The 21,397-nt window shown below is 38.1% G+C and overlaps 1 protein-coding gene across 1 annotated transcript in view; it reads right to left on the reverse strand.

Annotated features, from left to right (window-relative positions):
* Positions 1–21,397, reverse strand: part of ZNF804B (zinc finger protein 804B) — a 74,520-nt gene that overhangs the window by 36,698 nt on the left and 16,425 nt on the right. The gene's annotated exons all lie outside the window — the stretch shown is intronic.

Here is a 21,397-nt window from a genome sequence, read left to right on the forward strand (position 1 = left end):
TGGTCTTAAACTGGATTTAATAAGATAGTAGCGTTTCTTGAATGATTATTCTTGCTACTTGTTGGAGGTACTCAGTACGAAAAGCAGAGAGGAATGGGGTGCAGAGGAATACCACTGGGACACTGCCCAGCTCCTGGGCAGGGGAGCTGAGCAATGAAGAACACACAAACCACCAGGGTCAGTCTGTTAACAGCACTCCCAGTTTGCACCAATGTGTGTCTGCTCTTTCAGTACTATTGCTCTGAAGTAAGAAACCAGTTTTAGTCAGATACTAAGGCAGATTTTCTTTTGTGTTCTGCTTTTGGCCTTCTATGAAATACTCAGCAGGGCCAGGCAGCAGCTGGCTATGGCTGGCTGAGAGTTCTCTGGAGCAGAGCCCCCTCAACCAGAGCCTTTTCCATGCCACCTCATCCCTTCCTCCCATCTGCATAAGGGGACACACCATCCAGGACACCAAAACTGAATGGAATTGTCACCCCCTCAACCACAAACCGCAATCACTGATAAGAGTACTTGTCCATGTCCAGGCTTAGGCAAACACAGCTGAAAACAGGGAAAACACCATCAGTTCATACACAGTGCCCCTGCACGTCTCCCTAGTGACTCATGTGGGTGCCCTGGAGAGTCAGGGACGTTGTTTTCAATATATTACATTAGGTAAAAAAAGAAAACTTAAAACATAGGACCCAAAAGTTACTGAGCTCCAAATAATGCACTAAGAGGCCTGATATTCAAAATTGGCAGTAGCCTTTACCAACCTGCCCTTTTACAAGTCCTCCTTTACATTGTTATTATTATAACGTTTTCTTAGATGTTTCACATTCAAGTTTAAAGATCAAACTTCTGACATGCAAAACATGAAAAAAAATGTTGGTAAAAATATTAATTTTATATTCATATTGACAATTTGATATTACTTCAGTGTATGCAATTTACTGCCAAGGACCAACATAATTCATCGTTTGCTGTATCACTTTACTCACCTGAAGAAATGGGTACTTTCTGCCACCAGTCTCTCCATGCTATGCAGTCAGTGCTGTCTACATGCTTTTGCCATCTTTTGTATGACAAACACAGAGCACACCAAACCCAGGACATACTGCAGATCTAGGACACCCTGCTCATCACATATCACAGTGCCCAGCATTGCTCCAGGGACCACACCAGGATGGAGGCAAGCTTTTGGGCACAGCAGAACAACAGGAACATACATTTTGAGCCTTTCAGAGAGGGAAGGGCTTTCTTAACGAATGTCACATGTTTTGAGTCTGAGACTTAATCAAGCTGGTTGTCAATGTGACACATGGAGCTTTGGAGAGCTCTGTGCTGTGAGTCCTTCTGCTCTGGCCTGGTCTTTATGCCCTCAAGTCAGTGCAAGTAGGTCTTTCTCACAGGGTAGTTTAGAGGCTACTCTTGCTAGTGAGATTAACATCACCTAACTACACTGTCTAGAAGTTAGGTGTATGGTCTAAGGCAGTATCCTAAGTGTAAGAAACAGTAAAATGATGGCTACTGCCAAATGGTTATTAATTCCATATATTTAAAAAATCTGGTTTAGGATGAGATGGAACTCTCCAAAGGTGCAATCTCTCTCTGTTGACCACTGCAAGGCTCTAAATTACTAACCTGGTCTACATCCTTAATTCTTAGATTGCTGAACTCAGAGATAATGAATTCTATATTGCATTTCTTTATATTCAATTCTAAATCTCCCCATGAAACTGGCATGAATTGACCTGATCGAAGACAGGAGGTTAAAGAGGAATTTTGTGCCTGAAATTTTGATATTACATCTTACAGATGATGGCAATGACATGTCAGTGCCTCCCACAGGGCAAACATCCAAATAAATCTCTTCCCTGCATGCATATGGCTCAGGTGGGTTAGCATACTGTGGTACACTCTGACTGGCCAATTGTGAAAACAGGTAGCCTGAGCTAACATTGCTCCACCTGAGAGGCTGCTCAATAATGGTAGTTGATACTTGATTGTATCAAGTGGAAATATTCTTGCAATCAAATAGTTAAATAGCTTTCATTAGTCATTAGTTATTTAAATCTACAAAGCCTATTAAGAAGTGATACTTTTCAGCTTATGCTTCAGACCCATTGTTTTGCTAGCATTAATTATTCACTGGGCCTTTGGTATAATTAAAATGCATAAATTAGAATGTGGATGCAATAGCATTAATTATGCAGAGATGTCTTCCCTGGAAGTCAAGTGTTGGGGGCAATATATTTTTATTCTAAACTGATAAAAACACAAGTTTTGCACTCACTGGAAGCCAGCCAAAGCATAATTGTTTTTTTGGTTGTTTTTGTTAGGTTTTTTCCAGGTTTGAACCATCAGTTAAATGTTTACAGCCTGCTCCATCTTTGCTATGCTGAAGGAGAAGCCTAGTTTTTTGGGGTGAACACACTACATTACTCTCTGTGAAACACAACTGAAACTGCTGCTTGTGAGCATTCCAAACTGCCAACTTTATCTTTCTCAGCAGAAATTAATACAGTTCCCTTAGCATAAAGATGTTTTAAAATAGCAACAAGGCAGCTCCCAGGTGCATCCTAAGATAATCACAACTGCCTCCATTGCCTTATTGCTTAATTATGCTTGTCTACCATGGCAAAAGATATAATTTCCTGCATGCTTATCGATCAGATGCAGGGAAATTGAATGCTACATCACATACTTTAGAAAGGTCATGGATTTCTCTTCATCTACAAAAGCATAAGAACTGCTAGCACTACAGTAAATTGTGCATAGTCAAATGAATTTTCACATACAGACTGCTAATATCTCCCTAGGACTATAGAGACCAGTGGTCAATTCTGGCATAACAAATGTCATCACGTGAAAGAAAATCTGTAGAACTACATCTGTAGAAATTGTAGGTATGAACTCCAGAAACCATGGGTTAACCACCTCCTGTGTTGCTGGATGCAGATGGTGTACTGTACGAGGATCAATGAGTACATTTTTTGATGTATGATGATAAATGGATGCATTTTTTCCTAGAAGCCTGCAAAATGGTTCCATATTATAGATTGTAATTACATTCACATCAGTTTGACCCACAGAGGCACATAACTGTAATGACTGGATTAATTTAAAAAGAATACTTCTATTGCATGTTAGGCTGGAAGTATTTTCACTTAGCAGCTACTTTTGCAGTATGCTTCTTATTGTGAAAATGCAATTAATGGTATCTGACATTTCATTTTCTAATATAGGGAAAATCAATGAAAAATCCCATGTAACTGAGTTTTCTAGAATGCTGCCACTGACACCTAGTCAATTAGAAATCATTTATAAAATCCAGAGTCTGTAACAGATATTTAATAGACTGCATGGCCATTAAAGTATGCTGATCTAGACAAAACAATACCACATTGCCTTCCTCAGTAACCGATAGTAAATGTATCTGCTATGTTCATATGGACTAAGGTGAAGAGTAGGTCACTAGATACAGTAAAACTTTCAGTTTTCTACAAACCCATGGATTTCTACAAATACAGTGAAGTAAATGCATTGTGCTTGTAGATAGAATATAAGAAAAATATAATTAGTGACTTTACTGCTAACTCACATTAATGCAGAGCTCAGTAAGGGACAGACGGCTCCTTCTTTGGGGACAAAAGTAATCAGAGTTATTAGAGTTTGATAACTTAAATATAATTCCATGAACCAGATTAAATATGAATGCAAGTATTGAATACTGATGCAAATACTGAGGTGCCTCTTGGGGATTCTCAGACTAGAGGTTAAAAGAGAAGTGAGACAAATATAAGCACATGAATAAGCCACAGAATTGTATTCTACATCTAAGAATTTTAAGTACATTTTCATTAGTGATTTGGATGACAAAATGAACTGTGATTATATATGAAATCTATGAATGATACTAATGAACAGCACAGGGCATACAAATGCTTTAGGGACCAGGATCAAGATTCAGAATTGCTGTAAGAATCTTGAGATACGGTCTGAAATCAGCAAGATAAAATTCAATAAGATGTGTGTCAAGTGCTGCACTTTGGAGGGGGAAATTGCATTCACCAATACTAAATTGTGAATAGCTGAGTAAACACAAATGCAAGGGGAAAGGTCCAGCAGGTTAGAGTGGAAAAGAAATTAAATGAAAGTCAACAATGAAAGTCAAGGCAAATCACATTCTGACATGTTAATAGTAGTGTTATATGTAAGATGCTGAGGGTAATGATTCCACTTGATTCAGTATTGGTGAAATGTCAGCTGTAAAATACTATTGGGTACCTCTACACCAGCAAATAACTTGGCTCCTGGAACCTGGCCCTCCATCATGCCCACTCCATGTGTGATAGTTCATTCTCAGGCTTTCATTTTGGAGTAAACTTGTTAGTTCTCTTCGAGATAAAAATGAGTGCAGTTCTAGAATATCATTCTGTTCAGGGACCACACTCTACAGGCAGCAAGGATGAGACTTCACAAGGCTCTCCATGCCCTGCATAGTTCCAACAACCATCAAACTGCATCCTCCCAGGCATCCCCATCTCATGGCCTTCTCCAAGGCAAGTAACACTTGCATGCCATAAAAACACACATAGCATCATGCCACAAAAGAACCACCCAGGCAGTTTTAACATAGCCCTCATACTTTTTCAGATAGACTGAAACAAAAAGAAACATAAGTTATATAAATATAATAATTATATAAATAGTGTCCCCAAATTTGAGAAAGATGTAGACGTACTTTGGAGACCCTTGAGCAGGACAGTAGGATAAAAGGTTTGAAAGTGAGTTACATGCTTGAATTAGGCAAACTAGTTTTCAGTCTGTAATTCATATTGTCATTGGATCATTCCTGTGAGCAATTGCAAATAACATTTTTTAAAGGAAATCTGTAGAACTGCCTGGGCTGGTACAGAAGGTCTCTGGATGGTTAGGACCTGCATGTCGATGGGTAGAGAGTGCAACTGTAGAACTTTAATTTTGAGTGCCCATTCACCACTTCTTGGAATAACTGCACATAATTTTTATGCCCTTACATCTTTTCTTCTGCAGCTACAGCCTAATAGATTTTAAAAGATCTCTAAAATTCAGCAGGGAGGTGATAGAATGCAGGAAGTAATCAAAGTACTTGTGTGCAGTGTGAAACTTGAGTACCCCACAAATGTCCTGATAGTAAGATATACAACTGAACATCAGGATAGCTGAATTAATGAACTTTACTCTGAATGCTCTCAATTTTCCCCTGGAGAAGAAATTTCTGTCTTACCTAAAGTAGGGAAGTTTAGCTTTGGAGAGAATAAAAAGCAAGTGATTTTATTCAGCTGCAATAGCGAGCAATACAGAACACTGTCATTTACCTCACACATGTTCTGCATTCTCCACCTTGAAAACCCTATGCATAGTTTCTACCGGTGTGAGATCTACAGTAAGGAATCACAGAGTTCTCTATTGCAAAGGATTTTTTTCTACTTCAAAAGCAGTAAATACTGTGATTCTCAGCTGACTTACCAGAGGGCAGCTCCTAACTTCTGAAAATAAATGTATCTTAATATTTTTCACGCTCAGCCAATTACTGCAGCATTTTCAATTATATGCACTTCCATTTGCTACTAGAGTGATGAGACCTGATAAGTGCGATGCTTTTAGCAGGTCCTACATGCCCTTCAGAGTACAAACCTGCTGGAACTAATAGGACAGATAGAGAGCTGTAACTTTAAGGAGTCATAAACCTATTCCTAACTTAATTACTATCAAAATCATCAGTTCTGATTGGAACCAGCCTTATAGAACATATGAATTCAAAGAAAAACACGAGCAGGTCTATTCAGACCTTCAGCAAAGCTTTTATATTCTAAGACACATTGCTGCTTCTGGTAATTTTATAACAGACTTGTACTTTGAGATTTTCTGAACACTTTTTCAACATTATAAATGGAGCGTATAAGCACTAAAAATCTTTGCTGTCGATATAGAGGGCTTTTTTTTCAAATATCTTAATGTGATTCAACATTTTTCCCCTCATTTTCAGAAATCAATGGAACTTAGGCAGGTGGATCTATTAGATTTTCTGAAAATGTGATCAAGAGTTCACCTGCAAAGGTAATTAGGTACCTAACAGAAAGTTACATACAAAATTGTATTTGTTCCATTTAATTTTAAAAGAAATATATAATAAAGTGATTCTGAGAGTTTAGATCATTTTTCAGTGCAAAGGGATATATTTAAAGAGCTAAAAGGAATTATCTGCTGGTTTTGGCTGAGATAGAGTTTTCTTTATAGTAGCTTAGTTGCCAGCTGGGGTTAAACCATGACAAAGTAACTAGGAAAATGTAATTTCTTTAAGCAAACAAAACTGCCTGGAATGACAGAGTGCAGAAACAAAGAGTTCTAGGATAAATAACCAGCTCAAAGAGGATATTGGAACTAGAATGGAAATAACATAAATGGGAAAGAAAACTAATCACCAGTCTCAGAAAATTAAGAGATAAAGCAGAGATCAGTGATGAGTGGTGTCCCTTGGGGTCTGTATTGGGACCAGTACTATCTAGTATCTTCATCAGTGACATAGACAGTGGGGTCGAGTGCACTGTCAGCAAATTTGCAGATGACACCAAGCTAAGTGGTATGGTTGACACGCCTGAGGGACACAATGCCATTCAGAGGGACCTGGACAAGCTTGAGAAGTGGGCCCTTGTGAACCTCCAAAGGTTCAACAAGGCCAAGTGCAAGGTCCTGTACCTGGGTCATGGCAACCCCTGGCTGAAATAGAAGATGATGAAGGATCTGCTCCCATGTATTAACCAACTAGCGAGATACATACATACATATATATATACACATATATATATATAAAATGAATACAGCAAATGTGGAATTTCCAAAAGAGAGAGGGAAATACACTCAAGTGTAAAGATCAAATGGTACATAAAGCCTTCACTATGTTTAGGCTGGAATCCAGAAGGTTTCTCATCATCAGTGGAACAGACTTAAGAACAATCTTCACATTGAAGTAGGGGGTGTCATTTTAAGATGGAGCACGATATGTTTATGAAGGGGTATATATGATGTGGTTTGGTTGGCTGTACTAATAGAAAACTCATTTGATTTGAAGATTCAGGAAAATCTACAATTATACTAAATCTGTTTAATGATATGTGATGCTGACTGATTTTTATGCCTGAGTTTCATTGTTAATCTATGTCCTATATTAATACTACGATTATTTTATTATAATTTGAGTTATTAAAGTCTTTCCTAGGTATAAAGTAAATAAGTAATAATTTCCAAATATTAACACTGCCATTAAAAAAAAAAAAAAAAAAAAAAAGCTGTCATTCTGTAACTAGAGCAACAGCCTCAAAAAGATGAAGGGATGTGATGAAAGGATGACCTGAGAGCACAAAGGGTATCAGAACTGTTAGGGATTGTGATGTAGCTGTAAAGGCTGAAAGGATTTCTGGGATAACAGTTGAAATGAATGTGGTTTTATTACTGTTTGGGTTATATTCTTGGCATTTAAAAGCAAATTCTAAAAGCCTCGTGGATAAGACTCAAAAAATAGACAGTTATAGAAGTGTCAGAATGCTTCCAGCTACTCTGCAGATATGGCGACTGGTGTGACTGCTATAAATCTAGACTCCCTAGTAAGGGTTCAGTGAAATTACATTTCATTATTACTATCTTAAATACAGATAGAATAGAATTTTTTTTTAAGTTCCTGTTATGCAGAAGAAGAAAAAAAATACATGACTCACTTTTTCCTTACAGTCCTGCTTCTCTGCACAAATGTGAGTCCTTCAGTGAATCTGATTGTGACATTATTGTCTGCCTTCTATTTAAAGTCAATTCCTTCAATTTGTTCACTATACCATGCTACTTTCTCCTCCTCTCAAGTGATCATTTCTTTTACCTCTTTTCTGATGAGCGAGGTATTATCAATTAATCTGAAGAGTTAGTCCTCCATTTATCTCTTACTATTCTCATTTTTTCCAATTGCAATTTTTAGAGTACAACCCATGTTCCAGCACTGCATTTAATAGATTGTATGAAGTTGTATTTCTTTGACTGACATCTCTTTCCAGATGAAATGTACTTGATATAAGGTCTTTGTACATTTTGACCTAAAACCTTCTTCTGTAGAACACAACACAATTTAACTTATATGCAGTTCTTTCATATTTGAGTTAGCTAAAAGCACTTTACAATAATGATATTGATCATGCAGTAACTGTAAGAAAATACAGCATTTGTTATGAGCATAGGAATAGTTATCACACAACTCATCTGTGGCTGTTAGAACCTTTTTTTTTACAAAGTGCCTTTTTCATAAAATATAGGCTAATCATATCAGATAGATTTTTATAGTCTTTAATACAAATAACATTAAACATTTACATCCTCTCTTTTTTAATATTGTTTGACTCTTTCTTTGAAGATACCATAATATTAAAGGCAATTCATGTAGACTAATTCAATTTCATAAATAATGCAATATGATGTCTAATATCAGTGGGTTTCTATTGTGCATAGCAACAGAGAATAGTTGTTAATTTTATGATAAACACTAATAAACTTTTAGTAAATCCAGATCAGTCAATTTATTTTCTTATATTATGTATGTTTGCAATCTACTTGTGAAAAACGTCTTACAGGGTAAGCATCAATCATACGTGTGAATTACATCTATACTGCCCACCTTCTTTTAAAACTTGCCCAGAAAGTACTGCCTCATCATTGCATTCTGTAGCATTTGATGACATGTTTTTAACCAGAAACCAAAGTATTTCTGCACATTAGCTTTTCATGCATCCCTTTGTGCACTTCTTTTTCAACAGAAGCCCAAAACATTTATTTATGAAAGCTTTGGCTTTCGTCAGCACTTGAGGCTATCCAAGTGAAAAGGAAAGAATCCAAATTGCTCTAAAGTCCAAATGCAAAAAGGAAGGTTATTTACACACAAATATATCCCTCTTCCTCTGCCCCTCCACACATGCATTCAAGTGAGCTGCAAACTTCTAAATACTTTCTTTCTTAACTCTGCAGTTTTGTACCTGCTACAATTCCACTGATCTGAGCTAAAGCAAAAAAAAAAAAAATATCCTTTCATTCATCTGCCAAATGAAAGTATAAGATTTGCATTCTGATTGAAAAAATGCATGGGAGGGAGAGAGGAGGTAGGATAGGAGAGGAGGGTGAAAGGAAGGGTGGAATAGAGGGTCGAAGGAAGGAAGGAAGGAATACTTTTCCTAGCTCTTTAGTCAAATGCTCATGGGTTGAAACCCAGCCTGCAGCACACCTGGCAATTAAAAGTCATCTGTGAGGGTGCTGAGGCACTGGCACAGGCTGCCCAGAGAAGCTGTGGATGCCCCATCCCTGGCAGTGTTCAAGGCCAGGCTGGATGGAGCTTTGAGCAACCTGGTGTAGTGGAATGTGTCCCTGCCCATGGCAGTGGGGGTGGAACTAGGTGATCTTTAAGGTCCCTTCCAACCAAAACCATTCAATGATTCTATGATTTTACATCTACATACAACTGGGCACTTAACTTGCAAATTAATGGCACCATTAAGGCAATTTCCAAAGTAAAGCTTTCTGCCATCCCATGCTCAAGAGTTCTCATGCAGGAATAATTGCCTGATAGTAACATCTCCACCCAAAGAGAAAAGCTTTCCAAAATTACTTCTGTGTGATGAATGCAAGTCTTAGGAATATGTCCATAAGCAAAAGACAGTAGCAACTGACATACTTAAAGATTTAACATGAATACTTGATTGTTGACTGTAGAAACTTGCTGTTCTCTCACCCAGGGTAAGGACATATTTCTAGAGGGCATGAAGGGCTATCTAAAAATGCTTGCCTACAATGTTCCACCCAATCCTCACCGCTTGGTGACATCCCTTACCTGAAACTGGGTAGCAACAAACCAGAGATGCAGTCACCTCCATCTCCAGCCCAGGGTGTAGCACAATTCAGTGTAGCTGGGTTCAATGGAAGTTTTGCTACTAATTCTAATGGGGGCATAAGATTCAGCTATAACAATCATAATCAGTAAGAAAACAAACCAAACAAAAGAGAAGATAAAATTTAGATCCAGGGAGATTTCCTGAGATTATTAAAATTATTACAAGGGAGGGTGAGCATATTCTTGCAGAGGCAGGTTTAAAAAAAACCCATGAAGTAGAAAAGGAAAAGAATGCCTGCTTAAAATCAAGGATTACATTTTTTCTGCTGTGATATTTTTGAGTAACAGAGTAATAAGGTACCAAATAGATAGCAAACATCTATTGTGCTCTTGAGTTCACCAAACACGATCATTGGCATTCAAAATAGCATTGTAGAACACAACATCCTATTTAAAATATATATGTCAGTGTCTGGGGCACAAAAAATCTTAAATAGATATTTTGTTGCACAAATAAAAGACGATCCATCCTCATCTCTCCTCAAACGAATAAACCGTATAACACAGAGCTAATTCTGTCACAAGTATTGGTTGGGAATACATTACCCATATCTAACAAGCACTGCTAGTGATGCTGTGGAGACCTGAGGCTTCCTGAGACAACAACTCAAGCAGCTGATTACCTCTTGATGCTGTGTCGCAAGGCCTCCTGGGGTGTCAATTAATTCCATGAATTTACTGAACATAGGGCAACATTAGAGGTTCTTGATTTCAGAAAAATGAGCTAGGCTGGCATCTCTCAACTTGAAAGAATATTGCTGGTTTCACCATCACCTATTATAAATACAAATGGGGAGTTCTCAACTCCAAGAGTACCGTCATTAAATTTCCTGCCTTACTGTGTCACATTTCTTAAGACTGAGTCTTCTTAAAAAACGACTTAATTTATATCCATTACAAACTCTATGGATTCTTCTTTATTTTTGAACCGTGATTCTGCACTGAATATTTAGTGATTTTAATGCTACATAAGTGAACAGAATTACTTAACTTTGATTTTAGATAACCTGCTAGCACAACCTCTTGTGTTATAAAACAGTGCACAGTCTTATTAGATAACAGATTTGATGGTGCATTTCCTTAATGAATATGAATACAGGTATGTGAGCTCGCTAACTCTTGATTACAGATGACTCAGTGAAGCAATGATGAGACATTTCCTCCCAGTATTTAAAACCTGCATAGTAAACTGCCTGTTCTTGAATAAAATATAACAAACAAAAAACCTGCTTATAATATCACTGGCTTGCTGCTGGCTTCACTAGAATAATGTTTGGTTATGTAACAGTATGTATGAAAGCAGAAGCAAACGAAGAGTAATTTTCATCTGGATGATGCTCTTACTCGTGGTTTAGTTCTAGGTAGTCCTGCAAGGAGCAGGGAGTTGGACCCGATGATCCTTATGGGCCCCTTACAACTCGAGGTATTCTATGAGTCTATGATTCTAGCAGCAATGTAGCCGTCTAGTACATTGAGACTTCACAGTATGGCTATAGCATGAGAGGGTCCAGGGGACACTCTCTGTTTTGTGTACCATGTATATGCCCATAATCGATGTGAATGTAGTTTCTAAACTATTTAATAGCTCAGACTGAGTTGCCACTTAGAACATGAATGAACATTTTAACAAAGAGTTAATGTGGATGGGCAGGAAACCCCCCAACTTTGCCAGCAAGTATATTAATAAGCTTAGGGGAGCTATTTTATATGGTGTTCTGTTAATTATTTCCCTTCTGCACAAATTTTCCACTGCCTGAGTCTCTAAACACCATTTCGTATACACCTCATTGACACTTCACTGCTTACATTTTGGTTTAAAGCAACCTATTCTGGTACATTTCCATCACTGGTGATTTTGGTCTACTGCACTTAACTTTCAGCCCTGAGCAGCTTTCTGTTACACTGTCAGGAAAGCCCAACAGAAAATTGGCCATTACAAGATTAGATGTCTTATTGTGAAGCTGGATTCTTCTGAGCTGGCTCACCCTAGTATCAACAGCCGTCTGACAGGACGTGCACTCTCAGGAGGGCAAGTATTTACAATCAGCCCCCACACAGGTGGGGAATAATACAAGTGCACCGTAGAAATGTCTGGGGAATAACATTTTTGTCAGGTCTCATTGCCTGTATTTAGAAAAATTCTCCTCCTTGTTTTATACAAGTACTCTGCCATATGAAATTACTAAAGCAGAAGTTGTGACTCAGTTCATTAGGACTATGACTAGACCATTCAGGAGGCAAGTCTATAGCGATTTAAAAACAATCAGGCCTTCTTCTTCATTATGACAGGGGTGACAAGGTGAGAGTCAAACTTCATATTGGCAGCTATTGCTGTCCTGCAAATTGTCTTTTTCCCTGTTTGAGAGGAACACGGTTCTTAAAAGCTGGACACTCAACAATATTCAGTGACCTCTACAGAGTAAATTCTAGTTATGAATTCAGTACAAGACTTCTTTTATTCAAAATGACCTATTCTGTTCTAGTAGAATAACTGTGACAAGTTTTGCCAAAATTACTATATATGTTTTATAGAGGGAAATAGAAAAGCAACTATGTCCGTAAGTGATTTATATGGTCATCTCTGTCTTAATCTCCAAGTCTATTTGTCATATGGTTGCATAAGCTTACATTTAATATTCAAAACATCATTCTGAAGCCTGACTAGCTTCTGCACTGGATGCAGTGCTAGGACTTCAGCCTCGCCATACTCAACTTTGCACCACTGAACTTGTATGCACCTTGCTGCATCCAGGAACCCGCAGAGCTGCATTAGGCATCACAGCTGCCCGTTGTGAGCCCAGCATAAATCCAGCATGTTGAATGAGACAGTTAGGAAATACCAAGACAAAAAATGGAGCTTTATGTGTCCTTCCTTCAGGGATTTGGATGCCCTTTCTGAAGTTAAATATCTAAGCAATTCCTCACAAAGTTGTTGGTCCTTCCTACATGTCTGCCCACAGGTGAATTTTCTGATCAAGTTGGGAACATGGCACTGCATTTATTCACGTCGCTTTTCTAATCACTAGGAAGACAGAGTACAATACTATATGCTTCTAGCACTATGGAGAAAGTGAAAGCAAGCAGCGAGATGACATGAGTAAGGTTTGCCTGCAGGTTTGTGGTTGTGCCAGAAATAGCACCCCATGTTCCAGCCTTAGCCCAGTGAACTGCATGAGAAACATCCCCAATAATTCTAGTGAGGGAAGGTATCTAGAAAGCACAGAAAAATACAGCAAAGAAAATGAAGATGGTTGGAAAATAAATAAAAAAAATGACAAGGCACCAGAGAAAAGGAGGAAAGAGAAAACAGAACCATGGAAGATCAAAGAAAGAAAAACTTCATGCTATATTACCTAGGTGACACCCCCAACCCCCCAAGTATATTGATATACATGCTTCAATCGTTCTGTCTGTTCAGTTTATATAGTATGTATCATTCATGTTGTAAAGTACATATAACTATGAAACTATATTATAGTTCCATCTAATATACATATTACTTACATTATATTGTTATACTACTATATCGTTAGTACTGTAGTATAATCAAAATATAAGGCTATATATAATATCAAGTTAATGCTAATATGAATATAATATTGCTAAATATAACATTACCAGTATTGGTTTTACTATATCATTAATATTTAAATTAATATATATCACATATATTGTAATTACATAACTATAATATAATCTAGAAATATATTGTGTGAAATGGCTACTGATATTTCAAGTCACAATATTCCATTACACAACCAAGCTTCTATGGTAAAAAATTTATGATTAACATTAGTATCCTTCATATAGCATTGTGTCACTGAGGATAGGCCACCTGCATTATGAACTAGAAACAGTGCTCAGATATGTAAGTGTGACTTTACAAGAAACAGAAGTTGGCATCACTAAATCTAAATAATGTTGCTACATTATACTATCCCATAAGGAGAAATACTGTTACTACTATCTCTGCTACCAACTTGGCTTTGCTAATGAGCTGCATTTTCACAAATCACTTCAAGTAAAGCTATGGTTCCATCACTTCATGCATAGTATTAATATCTTGGAATTTACAGCAAAGTGCAGATTTTACAGGAACAAGTATTTTAGATTAGTTTGAATGTACAAAATTCTTTTTCTCAAGATTTTTGTTTTTATGGTTAGTGCTGAAAAACATTTTTGCAGTTCTTTTTATTTTTACTTAAGATGCCATAAAAGAAGAAGCTACTTACAATAATGAGAGTTTATGACAAGTTACATATTTTAATAATACCCATATTTAACCCTTGTTGCTGTTTCAGATTTTAATTCAGTCTAGTAATGAATATCACAATTTGTCATGCTCCTCAAGATAAATCATGCAGAGGTCAATGAACTGAAGAAATTTCTATAGTAGTTACTTTTTAAAAATTTCTGTTCACAAACTCATACTTAAATCCTGGCAATCCTTATCGCAACTGTTCAAGATGTACTGTTCTAAAACAAGTACTTGCTTGGTTATGCATGCATAACAAACCCTTTTACTGAGTTTGCTTCTCCTTTCCATTTCTTCATTTGCAAATGTAATACACGCTTGCATGCAGAATAGGATAATGAAATTAATATCACGCTTATATTTCCCATAAACAAAAAGGAGTCAGGATACAATAAAATAATGGAAAACTAAAGTGACAAAGCAAACAAGATATTCATACAACATACACAAGCTCAGCCCATTTCATATATTTCTTTATTCAGAAATCACACTCCTGGTCACAAATTTATCATATCTTGAATAACAACAACAAAAAAATCCTTTTCTTTTTTTAACACTGATTGCTCACCAAGACATTTTCTGAAGCTACCTCATTTCTCCTCAGAACCTGCACTTGATAATTAGTTGTATTGCCCTGAAATGTAACCATGTGACACTGGAATCTAATTTTGGATGAAACTCAACCCTGCATAGAAAACCTGCTTATGTTTCTTTGCTCTCCCTTGAGCAAAAATTAGGAGCCTGACTAGCACTGTGCACTGGGTTGAATTCCATTTACGAGTGTCAGTGTGCAGGTTATGAAGGTTTACGAAGTTACTGGTGGAAGGGCAAGGGCTGCATGTTGTCTGATCGTGCCACAGTTTTAAGTGGAATTTAAGCTTATTTTTCCCTTTATTTGCAAGCAAAACAAGCAGTTGGGAATTCTGAGTTAGTATTTCCATACACATCTGTGGATCCCCATGTTTGCATTCATCCTGCTGTCATTGAAATAAGACTTCAGTCTTCTAGTCTTTTGAGTTGTCAAGAGCTGTTGGGGTTGGTTGGACTCTGGGACCCCAAAAGCTGCTGACATGCTTTTATCAGATTCTAGAACTTAGGGTTTCAGTGTAATCATTACTCTTGTATAACAGCCTCTGTCATCAAAACATTTCAGCCAGGCCACCTCATACGAGACACTCAAGAATCTTAAGGCAAAAGGAAATTAACTGCAGTGCAGAGATGAGAAACTTAAAATAGATAAGTTTGAGGCAATGCATTTTATTTAATGTTTCTTTTACTTATGCTAGAAATAAAAGGCCTCAAGCAGTTCTTCAGAGAGTGTGGCTGTCTCTGTGTTAGTATTTTGGATCAAAGCAGTAGCGAGCTTTTGAAGCAAACCTAAAAGCCTTCTCCACCTCCTGCACATTGTTTTGGTTCATGGAGCAGCTGTGGTGCATGGAGCTAGCTTTCTTTCAAGGAAACTAGAGGAGAAGCCTGCCCTGGGTGCATGCCAAATGTGCTCCAACCACTAATGGAAACATAAACGTCTAAACTAATGACTTATCCTGCAAACACTTCTGAGCCATATGCATGGTGGGGACATCTGCTCCAAGTGAGCAGCCTAAAACTTGTCCAAAGCAAAATCTCCAAACAACAAGGTGGCTGTAGGTGTCTCAAACCCAACTGTTTCAGTTCACAGATCCACTCCTGCTATACTGAATTATTTGTTACTGTAGACAAGGCCTGGCTACCTGCTAGTCAGAGCAGACTAGGATCCCCTTTTTGCAACTTCCCCAGTCAGAATTTGTCCCTGTTTCACCTGAAATCAGTAAAGCACAAAGGTTTTGCTACACGACAGTAGGCCAGTTGTCAGCATACTGTATGACACGGCACCTCCTTGGTCGACAGCTGTTTTTTTAGCTTCTCTATATCTTTCTGGGTTTGAGGGCTTTATGTTAAAAATGGGAATGGTAGCTTTCTGAGTTATGTTAATACAAGCTCACTGCATAGCCCACTCACCAGCCTGCATCCAGCCTGCCACCAGGGAGATGGGGTCAAACACAAGGGTTGCTCTGTGCAGAAGCGAAGGACAGTCCATTAGCAACGTGTAGCTTTAAAATAGCAGTGAAAAGAAAGTGAGCTCCCAAAGCTAATTTGCTCCCTCTTGCATCCAAGAAAAGTGTCATCTATAACTTATGTATTAAGGTCACTACGTTTAGGGGCTGATTTTTCTTTTCCATCAAGGAGACACCGAATACAGCTTAGGTTCTATAAACTGAACATTTTGATAACGCCACAGTCAGGTCAATTGAAGCAGAACTGGTACAGAAACATTATCAAGCATAATTTCAATAGCATATGGCTTTCTTCCAGGGGTAAAAATATCATTACAATATAGCAAAGCAGTCTATGAACTGGATTAGCTGAACAACTGTTATCAGCACTCAGGAAAATAGTATCAGTGACAGTGACTTCACCTGCCTGAGTGGTTTAAATGTCTTGCCTTTCCATGCTGATAACACCTGGCACCACTTGCAGGCTGAAGAAAGCCTGACTTTTTTGATCTAATTATAGAGCCATAACAATTTTTGATAGAGAAGAAAATACATACAGTCTAGATGATCTTGTCCGTCTCCCTGTAACTGCGTGACAGTTGCATGCTCACATACCTGAAGTGTATTAGAGTAATACCCTATTTTTTGTTCTTCTGTGCTTTTTATTGGATTTATTGGGTGGATTTTTCGTCTCAGAGCAGCTGAGTTCCAAATAGCAATGCTATTGGAGCCTTTACATAGGGCAAATATTAGTAATTTCTTTTGGCAGAGAAGAATAAGAAGAGGGATGGTATTTTTGGAACTGTTCAGAAGATTTTCCTCTGGGGTTTAATCTCTCCAGCACAGGATGTGTGTACGGAGGAGTACGCTTTGGCTTAGAACGGGCAGGCACTTGCCTGCAGTCCAAAGCTGGCAATCTGGCCTGGAGGCACCAGGAAATGTATACTGCCAGGTGGATTTTGAAGTGATTCAAGACAAAGACTGGTCTAGAGACAGAATACTTATAAACCAAATTATCCTCTTAGTGCTATAACATAGAATTTTAGAATCACAGAATAATAGAATGGTTTGAGTTGGAAGAGACCTTAAAGATCACCTAGTTCCAACCCCTCTGCCAGGGGCAGGGACACATTCCATTAGACCAGGTGTCTCAAAGCCCCATCCAGCCTGGCCTTGAACACTGCCAGCTTCTCTGGGCAACCTGTTCCAGCATCTCACCACACTCATAGTCAAGAGTTTCTTCCTCATATCTAATCTCAATCTACCTTCTTTCAGCCTAAAGCCATTATCCCTTGTCCTATCACTACATGCCGTTTTAAAAAGTCCCTCTCCAGCTTTCTTGTAGGCCCCCTTTAGGTACTGGAAGGCTACTAGAAGGTCCCAGTGGAGCCTTCTCTTCTCCAGGCTGAACAAGCCCAACTCTCTAAACCTGTCTTCACAGGTGAAGTGCTCCAACCTCCTCATCATCTTTGTGGCCCTCCTCTGGACTTACTCCAACAGATCCATGTCCTTCTTATATATCCTGTATACAGAATTAACCTAGAGTAAAAAAGGATTTTTTTGGTTTTCTTAAGTTTCCTATCCATCCCTGCAATGCTTTCTTACTTGGGGCAGTGCTGTAGTAGTCAGCTGATTGCCAGTATAGCACTAATTTTACCTTAATTATAGGAATGGACTTTCACTAGCTATGGTTTTGCACAACATCAGTTCTGATGTAAATAATGATGTACCATGCGTACCATGGGTAGGTGATACGGCATAGAATTGATAAAGCTGTAACAACACCTATCTGTTTATAAACAAAAAATACCAATAAAATTACATCATCAGCTTTAAATCGTACCCTCAGATTTATCTGAGGCCACTGAGAAACATACTATGGTACATCATCAGGCTGTACAGTCACCTGCTATGTGTGCACAGCAGTAAGTTTGCACAGTTCCATTAGCTTGCTCAGATTAGGCACAAAAAGATCCAACTACAGATTCAATACCAGGGCACGAAAAGCTAGAAAATGGGTGCTGACCTTCAGCACCCACAGAACATTTCTACAGTCCGCTTTCCATCATCATAGAGGGCGTTCTCATTACCAGCTCCAAGAAAAGTTTTCCTAAGAGCAGTGAGGCAGAAATCCCTGCAAGGATGCTCGCTCCCATGGACTGCCAAAGCACTACATGCAGCTGAGTAACAGAAGATGACTTTAACAAGGTAGTCATACTGAGCACAAACCCATGCAGTCATTAGTGCAGACATTTAGAAAGGTATTCATTTCACCTAAGGACAGGTGTCTAAATGTGCACTGTCTAGGCTCTCCTATTACAGCCAGTCGAGTGCTGGGGCTTGGTTCTGCTGCCCACACACATCCAGTGTTACCTGATATGTACTTAGTACTGCTCTGTAAGAGCATCAATCTGCTTTAGATCCTATCTCCTACCTATGCACTAGCTTTAACCTTAGATGCTGACAAGGGCAGTTGCATCTAATGCCTTGTCAGGTGAGCAAGTGGGCTGGGAGAGAAGGTTCAGCCAAACTTGCACTTGGGATCTACTTTGGAGCAACATGAGCTGTTCTCTACACTAAATGGCCTGTGCTGGTCAGAATTTTGAGTGCCTTTTGAGATGCCTGTGGTTATCAAGACATCCACACAGGGCTTCTGATGCACTGGACCCCACTTTACATGTTTTTAGAAGAGGCACCTTGACAGCAGGTGGAATATCCTTGGGTGTTGGAAATGTCACTAAGTGAGGAAACTCAGGCAGGTGAATCCTGTCAATAGTTCATGTCTAGACATGTGAACTTTGATGTTTCAGTCTGGATATGACTCTCATCTTGGAATATGAATTAAGTGTTTACAGCTAAGGGAAAAACTGAAATCTTTTCAAATCTTTTCTGTTGACACCTATAACTGACAAGGGAAATAGATCAGCCTTGTCAGATTAGGACATTAATTTGGAGCAATTTATTTTTTTGACTTCCAAGCTTTAATCACTTCAAAACCTGTTCTGGGTTAGGTTGGCGGAGCTTGTATCCCCAGTAAAGCATGTTAGTAAAAACTTCTCACTTTAAAGCTAGGAAAAACTTTCCACTGTCCTGTCAACTTCACTGACTATCCACTGAAAAGAAAAAAAATAATTTTTTAAAAAATTCTAATTTTCAGGTCATTTATTACTCTGTATTTTCCAGAATTAGTGGAAACCAAGCATCTCTTCACAGGGGGGATGTCCCTTAACCATCCTTCTCATTAGGGATGATGGAACTGCCAACCAATGAGTGAGGAACGATGCTTATTCTGCAGTTGTTCCACCACATGTAATTCTCTTTTATATTCGATTAAAAGGAAAGTGACCAGTGTGAGCCTTATCAGTGTTCAAATCCTTCCTGTGAAAACCTGCTTCTGTAAGTTATTTTTCACCATAAAGTAAAAAAAGCCACAACTCCTCCTTTAATACAGGTTTGTAATATGCTATGACAGTACAATAAGTGGTGTTAGACAGACAGTCTTCAGATTATTTTTGTCTGTAGGGATAAATTTGTTTGTGTAGCTACACTCCAGCCACAGGGTATTTCGGTTAAAAGAAGAGAATGGACTTTTAACAAATAATAGTTTCTGCTGCTATTTCATAAAGATCTGTCGGACTGTTCGGGGGATGCCAGAGTTCAATGTGTGGTAGATAACCTCACAGCATACCTGCATTTTTTCCCTATGAGTACTTGCAAGCACTGCAGAAATGAAGATAGTGATTGCACTTTAAGTAGGCAATTTTCAGTTACTATGTACAATAACCTAGATAAAATCAATTTCATATGCATTACTCCTTAAGAAGTCTACACAGACCACTGAAGTCTTAGCCACCTTGACTGTAAGACTGCTCAAAATTACATTATCAAATTTTATAATAATAAGAAAAAAAGGTGTGGGTTTTGTTCTTTTGTGTGTTTGGGGTTTTTTTGTTTGTTTGTTTTTTGGTTTTTTGTTTTTTTATTCTATTCTACTAAAATAGTGTTAAATATTTTGTTAAAACACCAAAAGGGTTTCTCTTTTTTTCATACAGACTGATGGAGAACACAAAAAGATGAGTCTACTTCTGAAAATTCAAAATGTTAGGAAAATAGATTTCCCTCCAATACTGTAAAGATCAATATTAGACAAGCTGTCTCTAGTACTCTCTAACTTTATATGGGTGTGATCAGAATAAGAGTAACCTCTCCTTCCTAAAACCTCTAACCAAAAGGAAACATTCTGTTCCATGGAGTCAAAAACAGAGAAACCTGAAGATGTCTTTGTCCAGTGGTTTCAACAGGGGCATACATTAAGAATTCAGGCTTGCAAGCCGTGAGGTAACATTGGCTTCAACATTTGTAAAATTGGTTCCCCAAAAGGAACTAAACACTGACAAACCTTTTGTCTGAGCCTTTCTGTGGTCTCTGGCAAATACAGTTCTAGCTAGCTTTTACAATTATTCATTAGTTGTGCTAATTTGCTGAGTCCAAGATTCATTTCTAGTAGCTATAGAAACACTACATATACACATTCATAGAACGTCAGAAAAAATTATGTAAAACACCACAAATGAATACCAGGAGGTAAGAACAAAATTTCAGTGTAAAAAGCTCTATTGAGGACAAAAAAGGGTAAATGCCACACCCTGAGGAAAAAAGGTACAGTTAAGAAACATAATGTAATTCAATGATAAAATAGGTAGAGAATTATTGAATATGGAGAGAATACAAATAATCTAATTTTTAAAATGAAATGTGCCAGAAGGACCAAAGAAATGGACTGTTACTGACTCAGTCATTTCATTAAACTTCTGAATGTTTTCATGCTTTTTAATTTAATCCTTTGTGATCCTTTCAAGCTGGAATTTTTCTACCTTTCTCATGAGGTTTCATTTTTCCCTCAGGATGATCCCAAGATGGGAATATTCTGTCACTGCATTGTGACTGGGGCAGTTCTTCAGAGGCTTTTCTACAGCACTTCCTTACTTTTATGCCCTAATTTTTGTACTTTCTTAATAGTTCACAGCTCTCTTTAGTCAAAGTGAGCTACTTTGTGTAAAAGCAGATTTTCAACAGCAGAGTGCAAAAGTGGCATGCAGCTTGGGAAAGCTCTGTGAAGAACCTGTTCCAATTTCTAGTTCATAAGTAAGGTAGACTTAATTG

The sequence above is a fragment of the Falco naumanni genome, chromosome 4 (assembly GCF_017639655.2).
Source record: "Falco naumanni isolate bFalNau1 chromosome 4, bFalNau1.pat, whole genome shotgun sequence".
NCBI classification, from domain to species: Eukaryota; Metazoa; Chordata; class Aves; order Falconiformes; family Falconidae; genus Falco; species Falco naumanni.